The following is a 13424-nucleotide window of genomic DNA, read 5'->3' as shown; positions in this document are numbered from 1 at the left end:
GGTTGGTGAACAGACTTCTAAGATGGTTCCCTAAATCTAGCCCAAGATAGGCAAGAGGGCCAGAAAAGCAGTAAGTATATAAAGATGTACAGAATTAACAGCTCACCTGCAACAGTTAAGCGGAAACTCTTTTCCTTTCTTACAAAGAAAGAAAATAACTGGCATCAGCTGTTGTAATTAAGCCTACTGCACCAGAAGAAAAAGCAAGCCACAGAAATAAGGCACTGCTTTCCTGGCAGTGATGTCAACTTTGTGGGCGTTTGCCTTTCTGAAAGTCAGATAGAAAGCCTTGCAGCGTTTCTTATTTAGTCCCATACTCAATACAGTTTGGGGTTTGCAATAAGGATGAGCAAAATCATCACTGATACCTGAATTGGTAAAATATTCACAACTACTTTGACAGACAGCATGCAGGAGTTTCCAGTGAGAAGTATTTTGGTTTTACTTTTTTCCCCCCCTTTGCTGGGGGAAGGGGGGTGCGGGGAGAAAAAGCTGAAAATAGTGACAAAAATCTTTACATAGTTTTTAATATAGGACTGCATTACATAAAGCTACAAAAAATTATCTAATCCATCTAATTACAGATAATTAATATTTTCTTTTTTGGGAGTGCTGGCACACATTACTGCAGTTTTCAAGAAGACATCAAAAATATCCTCATCTGAGAAAAACATGATAAACATAACTGGCAAGACATTTTAAGCAAACCTTCTTCAGACCAGTGTAGGAACACAGAGAAAAAAATATTTAGCTATCTACAATTCAATTAATCCTTATAACACATAGAAGGTATTTCTTTCTACACATAGAACCTTTAAAAATTGCAGCGATTTGACAGGCTGAAATTCTACTTAATCAAATAAAAGTACATCTTTTTAATGAAGCAGTTTCATGCAAACTACCTCCAGAAATGAACTACATTTCACATTAAAATGGCAACTAGATTTTTAATCACTCCCTTTCCCTTCACTTTATTATCTGCTACTAATTTTTTCCCTCATCAAGTTCTAAATACTGTCTATGTAAATAATTTGAAGATTTAGCCTGCCTTTACCACTGTCAATTATAGAACTACCTTATATCTTGTCTCCTTTAAGCTCCCTCAGATCACCTTCAAGTCTTCAGCCTCATTTTCCCTTATCCATTATTAGGATTCCAAAACGGACACAGCACAGAAAGATCAAAATTTAACCCTTCAGTCCCACCAAATAAAAAATAGGTATAGCTCTTCTCTTCATAAACCTGTGACAAAAATACCTTGTTTTCAACTATTCTTAAGCCAAAAATACTTAGAAAAAAAAATTATAAAACAAGTCTACCCAAGTATTCAAGTCATCAAGAAATCCAAGACATCTTGCGATTAACCTACAGATTCTGCTTGCCCACAAGCCAAACAGGGCTCAGACTCAGGAGCACATTTCCAACATTAGCTGGCCCATGGGAGTCATCTATATGCATCCTTTCAGCATACACCATGGTCCAGATATTGGGATTAATTTGGTCGCCCATGAAAAAGGGCTATGCTTATTTGAATAACCTTGTATTTACCTGAAGAGTGCGGGCATGGATAATCACCATGGCATAGCTGACAGAGGGTAACCTATTCAAAGCCAGGTCTTCTGAACACCTGCAACACCTTCTAAAGCATTCCCACTTTAAATCTGCTATAGTTATTTGCATTGGATTTCAACAAGACTTAAATCTGGCAGCCTCTAAACAACTGAAGTATTTGCTTCATAACTGGCTTTCCCAAGCACTTATTTCTGTGTCACGTCATCTCTACCCCCAATGAACTAAAATGTCAAGAGCCAGGTCAATGTATAACATTTTGTGTGGGATCCTTATTTTACTACCACTTTAAAATTTTGAGAACTGAACAACTGGGTGCTCGGGGCCAGTGCTGAAAATCCTGGACAGAATTTAAAGTTATGATTTCCAAGACTCCCTACAAATTACACTTCCATGATGTCCCCCAAAATTTTTTTTTTTTTTTGGCTTGAACGTACAAATTATCACGCAGGCATCTAATTACAGCATCCCCAGTAACACTGAGTGTAAGATATACATAGCAAGCAGCACCATATTTTAGCTGTTTCCAGATGGTACGCATGAATATTGTCATGTCATTACTCTCTAGCTGGGTTCAAGAAAGAAGATTCCTGGGTGTCTATGAATATATTGGGCAAGGCAAACGTTACCTCCTGTACACTAAAGGTTACAAGTACACTCTTCCAGACAAGCAGAAATATTTCATTATATTTCAAGAGATTAACAAATCATAACACCTTCTATAGCACTTTTATAAATGCAATGGACAAAAGCATTTAATACAAATGAATATAGTCTTACAAGATATTAACTGTAAAACACACATTTAGAAGGTCACCTGTTAAAAAGACAGGCCAAGAACATTTGATCTTTATGTTCCCAAAAGCACTATTAAATGTGTGTTTTTATTCAAAGGCTAACCATCTCCTTTCTCTCTACTTAAAGTCTTCTAGTGTTTTAATAAAAATGCAGCATTCCACTTCAAAACCTATTTTGGAGTCCCCATATTTTTGTACTAGGAAGCCTTCCACGGTAATTTACATTGATTATTTTGGCATTTAAAGTAAAGGTACTACTCATAGCCAGCTCAAAGCTTTTAAAAACCTCTTAATGTTCTACTGAACTACCAGTTGGCTCAAGTATCTATGGATTCTGCATACATTTCTGTTTGGTGAAAAACAAATCCATGCACACAAAATCCCCAGCATACTAGACACCCTGTGAAGAAATAATAAATTGAGATACTATGTTAAATAGAAACATAGGGGCTTGGGGGTATTTTTGTTTTTTATCACGACCTTGGCTAATGCTAGTTCCAACATTATCAGTGGGGAGAAAAAAAAACATTTTGAATGGAATATGTATTCTTTTCATTTTGAGTGCGCACTTCGAGCAATCGGGAGACTCCCTTAAAAAAATTTCCACTTTATCTTCAATCACATGCTTAAGAAACATTTCATTAACACAAGCTAGTTGCTTTCAAGGTTATAAAATTTTTTTCCCCAGCATAGCCAGTAAAATACTGTAAAAAAAAAAATCCAAAATACTGGCATGAATGTAGGCATTAGAGACTCCAAAGACGACTCACCTAAGCATAGTTCAACCACTTGAACACATGATTTCTCATTGCAACTTGCTAGTAACAAACTAGCGCTAAATGCAATTCTTGAAACAATACGGTATGCCATATGGCTAAAACTGGATATTAAAATTGAGAATATCAATTACCAATCCACTAATGCCGAGAGCCAAAATCCATGGACAGTAAGAATTTAATCCAATTCACTGACTAAAACATGAGCTGAGCCCGACAGCCAGAAGACAAATCTACTGCTGGCTTCACAGAAAGCAAGCAACTACCATTTTTTCTTGCAATAAACTACAAAACTAGCTAAATGTAACACTTCCTTAACATTCCTCACTACAGCAGTAGGCATCACAAGAATCTGCAAAGGCAACACAAGTTTCATGTGAACTGGCATCTTATTTCACGCTGATTGAGAAATCATAACTAAGTAACTATTTAAGAAGAAACAGTTATAGTTGTTTTCCACATGACCAAATGGAAGCCTCCAAAGCACCAGGAAGTCATTACGCACTGCCCCCCACAACATCTTGCTTCATTTCAGGAAAAGGCATCCTACAAACACAAAAGATACATATTTCTACTATAATTAAAGGATCCTGTAACTGTATTAATTGAAGGATTTTCTTATTCTAAGTATATTATTTTAATTATTCTAGTTTTATTTTTTTTTAATAGCTGTAGAGTGTTTATTCCTGGATGATATTAAGAATAGTGCTACACAAAATTCTACACACTTCCTAATTATACAAAACTTTATTGGTTACTTACACAAGAGGATTTCTCACTAATCTTAATACAACATTTTCAGATTTCCATGAGGTATGAAAGTGGTGGAAAAACTGTTCTGCTAGTATTGACTGTGGAATTCTAACTTTACATGTTGTCAAAGATTTCATGGTAGGATGCTTACTACGTACTGACCTAGCAGCTGCAAGGACTAAACAAGGATAAATGCAATTTATCTTCCCCAATACAGAATCCCACTTCACCCTACTGCTTTCTGATCATGCACTGAAAGGCCAAAGTATTAGTACCAAAAAACCTGCAAAACTAGTTTCAAGTTCAACAGCACATTAAAAGCACTATCAAATGGAACTAACAGTTTATTGGACAAGTATTCTTGATTTTAAAAAATTCGTCTTGACATACTAGGGGAGTAAAATGCATTCTGCTAATTTCAGAGGTGGAGGGGGTTGCCTTAAAAAAAAAAAAAAAAAGCAACACCAAAAACCCCAACACAAGCCTTAACTGCAAATTAGCTCTTCTGCTTCCTAGCTTCCTTCTGTATGAACTACAGCTGGGCTATTACAATAAACTAACAAACAACTGATTATACATTAAGTCATAGATAAACAGTACTAAAAAGGTTGATATTACCAAAAGGTTTGGAGGTCATTTGAATACAGGAGACATAACAAGCATTTCTTATTTTTCTTGCTGGGTACTGTATCATTTTAAGCCTGATTCAGTATATCAAATATTAACCAAGCTATTTTATTTAGGCTACCAAAGTTAAGCAGCTTGGCACTATAGTGACATATCATAAAAGTTACAAACTGAAAGTCCATTTTACATAAAAGATATAAAAACCACACAAAAAAGGCTTTAGAAATTTGTAATGTCGTTTTAAACTACAACACTTCACAGACACAGAACTGGTCTGAATATCCCCAAACTCTTTCTTATTCTTTCCCATAAAAAGAACGGTCACCTAGAATAAGACAACAATTCCGGGTCAAAGGCAGTTTTAAAAGCCTCCCCAAATTGTTAGCATTCTGAAGGGGATGGGAGACTCTTTTGTATTACAGAAAGCTAACTGTCTGCACGGGGGCTGGAGATTACCTGGCCAGCAGAGAACCAGCAACAGTACACAGCCCCAGCAGAGTCTTTGTATACCCGTGCTCTAGGTTTAAAACACTGGTTTTTAGCAACAGGCTTAATAAAAACCAAGAACATTTTGATGGTATCAAGCAGGGACTGCAAGGTAAAAAAGAAAATCGTGTCAGCCCTTTATCCTGTAAGAGCCTATGTGAACGTTTCAATAGAACTATTTACTCCTCCCACCTAGTTCCTATCTGGAGAAGCTCACAAAAATTAAGAAAAAAAAAAAAACCCACAGATTTCTTGCAACAATCTTCCAAATGCTCCTCCTCCCCCCCCCCCCAAAAAAAAAAGAAAGCCAAGAGAACGAGAAAGTAAAATCTAAAACACAATTACGAAATAAGATCTAGTTTGGCAAAGCTGTGGTGAGGAGGAGTTGAAAAATGAGAGCTGCCTTGCTGCAAACGCCATCTTGTTGCAGCTATTGGGCCCAGGCACAGAAAGATCCATTCATTCACAGCAAAAAGAAAATCAAACACACACCCTGGCTAATCTGCAGCCACCAAAACAACTACACTATTATCACCCCCTTCTCTTTCTCCTCTCCTAAAGCACACAAGGGGAAAAAAAAATTAACTCCGATATATTACATTAAGATCTAAATTTGTTCTAAATGTATCACCTTCGTTTTCTCACATGTATTTCACATACACACCGACAACATTTTGTCTCGATTCACACCCCGCATTTTAAGTTGATCTGTTAAACACAAGGATAAATCTCTCACGATTAGGTGTGGATATTTTACAGCAGCAAAATGTTTAAATTTTCAGTCTTAAACCACCTCTCCAAGTTGAGCCAACTATTCTCAAAAGCTGTTTCAATAATCACTTAAGCCTTACGTTTTCAGTCCTTTCCTCCTATTTTCTACTGTGGAGACAATACATAATAACGTGGCAGTCGGCATCCTAGAAAGGATGCCTTATTTAAAATAACGAATCCCAGCCATGACTTTGTTGGAGAATAATGAAATATCGCATTCGTTAAAATTTCAGTTCGTCTTCAGGAATGATAAATTGACATCTTACAACAACCTCTTCATCATTCTGATTTTCTTCTGGACAAGACTGTATTTTTTTTTTAATAAAATGTCTCGTCTCTTTCATATTTACATACAAGACTTTACATTTCTTCCTTTCCTACAAAGCTGTAGAATTAAAAATCCTACACCTCAAATATCCCTTGTATGGATAAAAAAATAATAATAATAAAATGCTGAAACCCTTTCACTAATAAGCTGGGAATTGAAATAATATTTTTAACAACATTTCCGAGGAGAAAACTCCATTTTTCTATTGTAGCAAACACCCTCCATGATCTTCGTTATTGCTGCTACGGGCACACAAAAATATGCAGCACCGTAATACAAGGGGGAACAACAAATATGCGTCTAAATCCATCCTCGGTTCTGATTTTAAAGCGAACAAAACCTTCCCTGCCCCTCCCTCCCCCAGTACACACAGCATGAACCCCATCTGCGAGCCCTTGGCTGGACTGGGGGCTGCTGGAAGCAGTCTTACCCTGTTTGTCTCACCCCCGTCTCCTCTTAATCAGTTTTCCACCATTACAGCAGCCACACCATAGCTTTTTCTTGAATCTCTCTCCAAATATTCCCTCTGCCGGCTGGATCGGTCGGGGAACTCGCCTTCTGTATCTTAACGCGTACAAGAAAACACCCCAAACCGTCTAACAGAGACCACTACAGCGTAATTATAATTAAAAATGGAACCCCGCAAGATCCAAGGTCTCCTCCCTTTTTCGCCTTAAAGCCTTCAAGAGAGAATCAGTCCCACCCCCACCTTTTTCTCCTCCTCCTCCTCCCCCAGCTACAAACACACTTCTTTTTTAGGGGAAGCTGGAGCAGAGAGGAGGTGGGGAAGCGCGGGGGAGGGGGGCTATTTCCAACCCCGCCATGCCAAGAGATGGACAAACCATGAGCCGCCCTTCTCTCCTGAAGAACGGGTGGGCGAGGAGGAGGAGGGCACCGGGGGGAGAGGAGCCCAACCCGGTGCCCAGGCGACGGGAGAACCGAGGGAGCGGCGGAAGGGGAGGCCGAAGGGAAAGGAGAAGTGCAGCGGCGAGGAGGAGGAGGAGGAGGAAGAGCGGGGGAGGGGAAGCGGGGACGGGCGCAGCCGAAGAAGGAACCGGGGGATGGCGGGGGGGGGGGAGACGGGGCCGCCGGCGGGAAGATGGCCTCAGGGTGGGGCCGGGACGGGGGCCCGGCGAGCCGGGGAGGCGGCGAGGCTTTTGTGCGGACCCCCCCACCACCACCCTCTTCTCTCCCCTCAGACGGTTACCTGCCCTTCCGGCCGCTGCTCATTAACCGGGCCGGTACCTCCGTCGCCCGCGGCTCCTGCCCGCGTCCCGCCGGCCTGGGGAGGGGAAGGGGGGCGGAGGAGGAGGCGGAGGAGGAGGAGGGGAGCCGCCCGCGCTCTGCCCGGCTGGTCCCGGGGAGGCAGCAGCAGCAGCGGCGGTGGCGGCCGGGGGAGCCGAGTCGGAAGGAGGGAGCCGCGGGGGAGGGGGGTGTCGCTGGGTCTCGACTCCTCCTCGCACGCCGGGTGCCCGCTCAGCTCCCCGCAGCCATCGGGAAGCGAGAGCCTGGGCGCGGTTAACCTTCCCCCCCCGCCTCCTCCTCCTCCTCCTCCTCCCCTTCCCTTCCCGCCCGTGCTGCCCGGTCGGGAAACCCCGGCTCGGCTCGGCTCCCCGCCCCGCCGCCGGCACCGCCCCGCCGCCGCCAGAGGCAGGCCCCGCCGCGCCGCAGGCCTCGCTGCCTCGACGGGGGAGCCGGCGGCAGGGCCGCGGCCGGGCTGTGCGCGCTCACGGGCGGGCAACGCCCTTCCAGTCAGGCCGTCTGGCGGGAAGAGGGGGCGCGCGGGGCCGCCCGCCCGCCCATGGCGGCTGGCTCGGCCCCGCTCCTCAACGCCCTTTCAGTCAGTCAGGCCGTCTGGCGGGAAGGGGGACGCGCAGGGCCGGCCGGCCGCCCGCCGCCGCCCGCCCATGGCGGCTGGCTCGGCCCCGCTCCCCGGCGCTTCCTCCCCGAGCGCGAACAAAGGCCGCGACCGGGAGTCGGGGGGAGAGGTTTGTTTCGCTTCTGCCCCGCCGCGCCCAGTCCGCAAACGCGCCTTTAAAAGACTGTCGTGAACAAAAGAAAAACCAGAACCCCAGAAACGGCGTTATTTGAGTCGAGAATCTCCCAGAGAGAGCAGGACTCGGAGGAGAAGCAGCAGATACCCCTTCACCCATGTTGGATGTAAGAACTCCGGGCTGCTGAGCACAAGGGTGAGGGCCAGAGATCCTAAATAACCGAGTGAGGTGAGGGCCAGAGGTCTTAAAACTCCACTCACAAGCAATAAATACCTTTGTATTACCATCTTTCCCTCAGGAACTTGATGAGTGACAATTCATTAGGCTTACAACTTGTTTTTTCTAACATCACTTATAAGGCCTGGGCAAAGTTTCCAGAGCTGCCTTCTCATGTTCTTCTCAGGGGATAAGCATCCATCTCTGCTCTGGAAACATTGCAGAAAAGAGCAAGTCAAACAAAAAATAAGGCAGAGTAAAGAAAAAAAAATCTGCAATTTTTATTTTACAGACTGGGCCTCACATAAGCCAGGCAGGACAGATGTTACCAAGATGGAATCATTCTACACCAGCGCTCACATACTAAAACATTATTATTTAAAAATTGAAAGTAAGTATACATACAGTATTGCATCACTTTTTCTCCTATCAACAGGTCTAAATCTGGGGCTTTTTCCCCTATTTGTTTATACTTGATTAAGAGGTGAGGCTACCTTACTACCCAAGTAGGTTTACAATAAAAAGTAAAAAAATCCCACAGCACTATAGCAAATTTTGAATTAAAAACCTCTCCAGGAAGAATATGTTGTAACAAATTAAAAAAAAAAAGTTAAGAAGATCAATAATTTTTCTGCAAACTCATCCCCTAGTAGTTGCTTGCTTCTCCAGAATTTAAAACAAACTGTTACTTGCTTTCTGGGAAGGTGGGCGTGGTTACTTGTAATTAGTAAGGGAAAGAATAGGTTTGCTAATTAAACTGCAGGAAAATGGGTTGGCTATTATTCAGGTTGTCTGTTATGAATAACTATTAGATCCTGGTGTGGTTAAGCCTTTGTTTTATAATAATCAAATGTTGTTTTTAAGTAACACATATGCTGCGTTAAAGCTTTAATTCTTCACCCTGGGATTTACAAATAATGAAATAAGAAAATTACTGAAATTAAAATAAAGGATTCTTCAATTACAGTCTCAAATTGCTTATATTCTGTTCAGTAACCATGAGGAAAAAATTTCTCTTCCACCCCTGAAAGAAATAGGCCCGCGTGTGCATCGTGGACAGGAATTACCCCGTTAAAATCTGTAGAACCACGTGTTTGCAGATTGAGGATGTTCTTTAGATTGGGGCTAGAGAGTCACCTGGCATTCCTGTTTGCAAAATACTGATTAAATGTAAGTGCTTAAAAAACACCACAAGTTTATTAGGTGTTTGCAAAGTTTTCTAGAGATTTCAAAAGCAGTTACACACGTTACTGCAATATTTTAGTCTCAGGGAGATTTGTAGCAGGCAAGTTGCATGATTTTTAAATTTTTTTTTGTTAGATATTGCTTTTATGCATAGCAGAGATTAATAAGATCTTTTGGGGGTACACCACAATTTGTGTGGAAAGGAATGACCACTTACTACATCAGAGGGGAAAAAAAGTATGTTACATAAAGGATTAAAGAAAAAAAGAAAAAGTCTTGTTTTGTTACGGAAAATTTGTAAGTCTTACAAGATTTTGTGGAAAATGTTCAGCTAACACTGGCTCATATAGAAGAAATCTGTGTAATGAACAAAAATAACGTTCTGAGGTTCATAACAAATAGTAAATCATGTTGTGTCTCTTCGAGAGAGTAGTGGCATTGAGATTTTGTTATTGGACTAGAAGAATTGCTGTATGAATTCACTATATCATAACAAACTAATGCATGCTTTTTTCCCATTGCATGTGCCTTATCGTACATACACCTACTACTTTTCTTCCTTTTCATTCTCTTATGTCCTTTTAGTAGTGGGACAGTTATAGTACCTAAATGTGTTGTTGGGGTTTTTTTTAATAAAATACACACTCAGATCTTATCCTTTCCCAGGAATCTCTTTTTTTTTTTTTTTTTTTTTTGCCTTCTAATTTTTATTCATTCTGTTTTATGAGAGCTAAAGGGTATTTCTGTCCACAGGTCTGTGCTCTGCCACCTCTCTGAATCCATGGAATTCAGGTAAGGAAACTGAACCAGCCAAATGTGTTTATACGTGCTGAGTATAACCACATATACACATAACTAATTTTTCACCACACCTATTCTTTTGTAAAAATACAACTATTGCAGTAATTCCTGTTTCTGATCCAGTGACTTGATTACATCTTATTTTCCAGTGAAAAATTTGATTGATATATAGTTATACGACTGGTATGAAGAGGGATTATGAAGATTGGAAACAGTTGTTTACAGGGTGGAGGGTTGTTTCAGGTGGGGTGGGTGGGGTTTTTTTTCTTTTGTTCTATAAATCTCACTGGACAAATCAGTTTTGCTGCACTTTAAAGTCTTTCAGAAGAATCATACGTTACTGTGTGCAACACAGTGTTTAATTCTGATGTCTTCATATAGTCCTGTGCTGGAAGCTGCTGTATATGCATTATCTTTATTATTTAAGTTTCTTTTTCATTCTTTGATCTTCAATTTTTGTATGTGTATACAGATAGATACAGAAATTGTCCTAGGTTGTAGTATTCATTGGAAGACTGTGCAAATCGCCAGAAATAAGTGGACTTATTTGATGCATGAGTTTATCTGTTTCTATATATTACAAAAATATTGTTCGTAACTGCAAATTTAGCTGAAAATATCTGCCAATACCTGAAGATCTAATATACATAATTAAAAAACCCAAGTCTTTATGTTTTTCTTTAGTCCACTTTGAAGTAGCTAGTACAGTCAAAGCAAATTAAAATACCTAAAATGGATAGGAAATGTAACTCACAATTTCACAAAATAGTGAAACTTCTCAAACCTGAGTCTTCCATGTATGCTAGGACTAGGTCAGCTGAAGGAAAAATAGAAGTCTTTCTCCTGAAGCTTGGTTTAGATCTAAAGAAAACCTCTCCTGTAAGCAGGTTGCTCCATAGTTCTCAGTTGCAAAATTTCTTGCCCCTTTTTCTCAATCAGCTGATATTAACCCCTTCATAGAGAATGTACTGAATTAAATGAATCTCTAGGCAGTTTCACTAGTTTGTGCGTTTCCTTTAGCTGTTTCGCACATGATGACAAAACTAGCCCGAATCTGTCATACCTGGTATGCTACTAGAACACCTGTTTTTGCAGGCTGCTCTGCCATTCAAAACCTGCGCGTTACAGCACTACTATGGCACACTGGTGGTGAGGCTGGGAAAAATCAGTGTTTCAAGCCTCTTGTGGGACACAAAGGAATTAGTTGTCAAAATGAAAAATGGCTGTCTCACTATTACTGTGAAACTTCCAAATGGAGAACAGTTATGCCACACGTAGTTTCATACTTTTACCAACTCCTGATTAACAGGACATCTGCTTAAACAAAGCCAATGATTGCATACACATCAAAAGTTCCTTTCTACCTTTCAGTCTCCAGGCTCTGCTTTCACTCTTACATGAGTGTGACTGCCATCAACAGGTAAAAGTGAGGCCTATTGAGAGGCTTTAAAAATATTTGTGAAATGCAGACTTAGGAATGTCGACAACCAAAATGCCATTTTTCTTCCCTCATCTGCAGAGGTCTTGCACTGCATGAGAGAGGGAGTACTTCCAGGGAGTGGAAGTCCTGGAATGTTTCCTACATACTGGTCTTCTCACTTATGTGCCATGGTCATCAGATCTGTAAACCTTTGTCTTGCATCTACAGGATACCATACAATGGCACTCAGTAGCTCAGGTAGCCACAAGTGTCCTATTCAGACATGTCCTCCTATTCAGAGGGAATTCAATTCAATGTGAATTGTGTAGACTGGACAGGTTATGTTAAAGAACTGCTGCAGGAATCCAGACTACACTGTCTGCCAGCTGTATAGCTGTATCTTTAATAGTAAGGCAATTAGGAATACAGAGCTGGAGAGTACAGTTGAATTTTTGAGTCCAGTAGCTCATATGACAAATAACCATGCCAAATGATATCCTTTGAAACCTGTGGAAACTTCACCTTAGAATTAGTTTGCTTGGTTTTTTTCCTCTGGTAATCCACTTGTAAGGTGAGTTGCCTCTCAAAGCCTTATTGCATAGTTTAGAAACGACAAAATGTACTCATTTAATGACACCATAATACATACAGCAGTACTTTTGGAGGCATCCGTATTGGATCTGTATCTGTGTAATAGTTAAAAAGGCAACTGCTGCTTTTCTTAGGCTGCAGGAGTAGGAAGCCTTGTTCAAAAGCAAAAAAGATAGAACAGATATGGCATATTCGTAAGAGAAGGTGTTCTTGTTCAACAAGAGCAGCAAGGATGTAACTTGGTCCCCAATGAGTTAACGAGTACAGGTTTTATTTACAAGTGAAACTGCCATTGCGCATTGTTTAGAATTATACTGTATTCATGTTTTATTGAATGTTTTGTCAGTATTTTTGCCATTTCTTAGAAAGTAATTAATTTTTGCATACAAATAGCATTGTTACTGCATTGTTATAATCAAAATTTACATATTGTTATCCGAGTAAATATACTGCATAATTCTTAGGATAACTCAAGATGCTCCTGGACTCTGAAAAAATAACTGTGAAACAGGTATAAATTATGCTTTCTAAAGAAAGTGTGAGAATCAGTACTTCTCAAAGTTACATAGCTCCTCAGATGGTATAAAAATACTACAGAATTAATAAATAATTATGTTTTGCCTACTTCTCTATTTGTGACTTCCCAGGTGAGTGTTTCTAATGGACTTACCCAAAATAATAACTCAAAGGATCACCTCATATTCCAGAATCACACCTGCACCATTTCCCATTCCAGAATATTTGGTCTGCCTTTGTGTCCTTTGATTTCTATAGTGTGCGTTCTATTAAAACTGCAGAGATTCATAGAGACATTCACGTGATTTTGATCTTGTTTGAAGTTCTCACTGCATTTGGTCCCAAAAGCAACACAGAACCCTTGTTTCTCCTGTATTTCCAATGAAATTAAATTAAGCTCATACAATATTTCAATTTCGGATATGCTTCAGTCCTAAGTCTATTCAGAGGATCAGGAGCTCTGTTATTGTTATTATTTTATATTTAAAAAAACTGATTCAGAACTGTTCCAACCTTTTGTTATTTTCCAGTTCTTTAACAATTGAATGAAAATCATGGCTGCTATTTTCTGAGCAAGGACCAGGTAGCAGAGTA

At 40.5% G+C, this 13424-nt stretch overlaps 1 protein-coding gene across 2 annotated transcripts in view; it reads right to left on the bottom strand.

The window, feature by feature from the left end:
• The window catches only part of GNB1 (G protein subunit beta 1), a 44275-nt gene extending 36818 nt beyond the window's left edge, over positions 1 to 7457 (bottom strand). For both annotated transcript variants that reach the window (XM_063353651.1, XM_063353652.1), the window contains exon 1: positions 7315 to 7457. The gene's annotated coding sequence lies outside the window, so the exon portion shown is untranslated. The remainder of the gene's footprint in view (positions 1 to 7314) is intronic.
• Positions 7458 to 13424: the final 5967 nt, after the last annotated feature.

This window comes from Chroicocephalus ridibundus, chromosome 16, assembly GCF_963924245.1.
Source record: "Chroicocephalus ridibundus chromosome 16, bChrRid1.1, whole genome shotgun sequence".
Lineage (NCBI taxonomy): Eukaryota > Metazoa > Chordata > Aves > Charadriiformes > Laridae > Chroicocephalus > Chroicocephalus ridibundus.
This window is presented reverse-complemented; position numbering and strand designations above follow the sequence as displayed.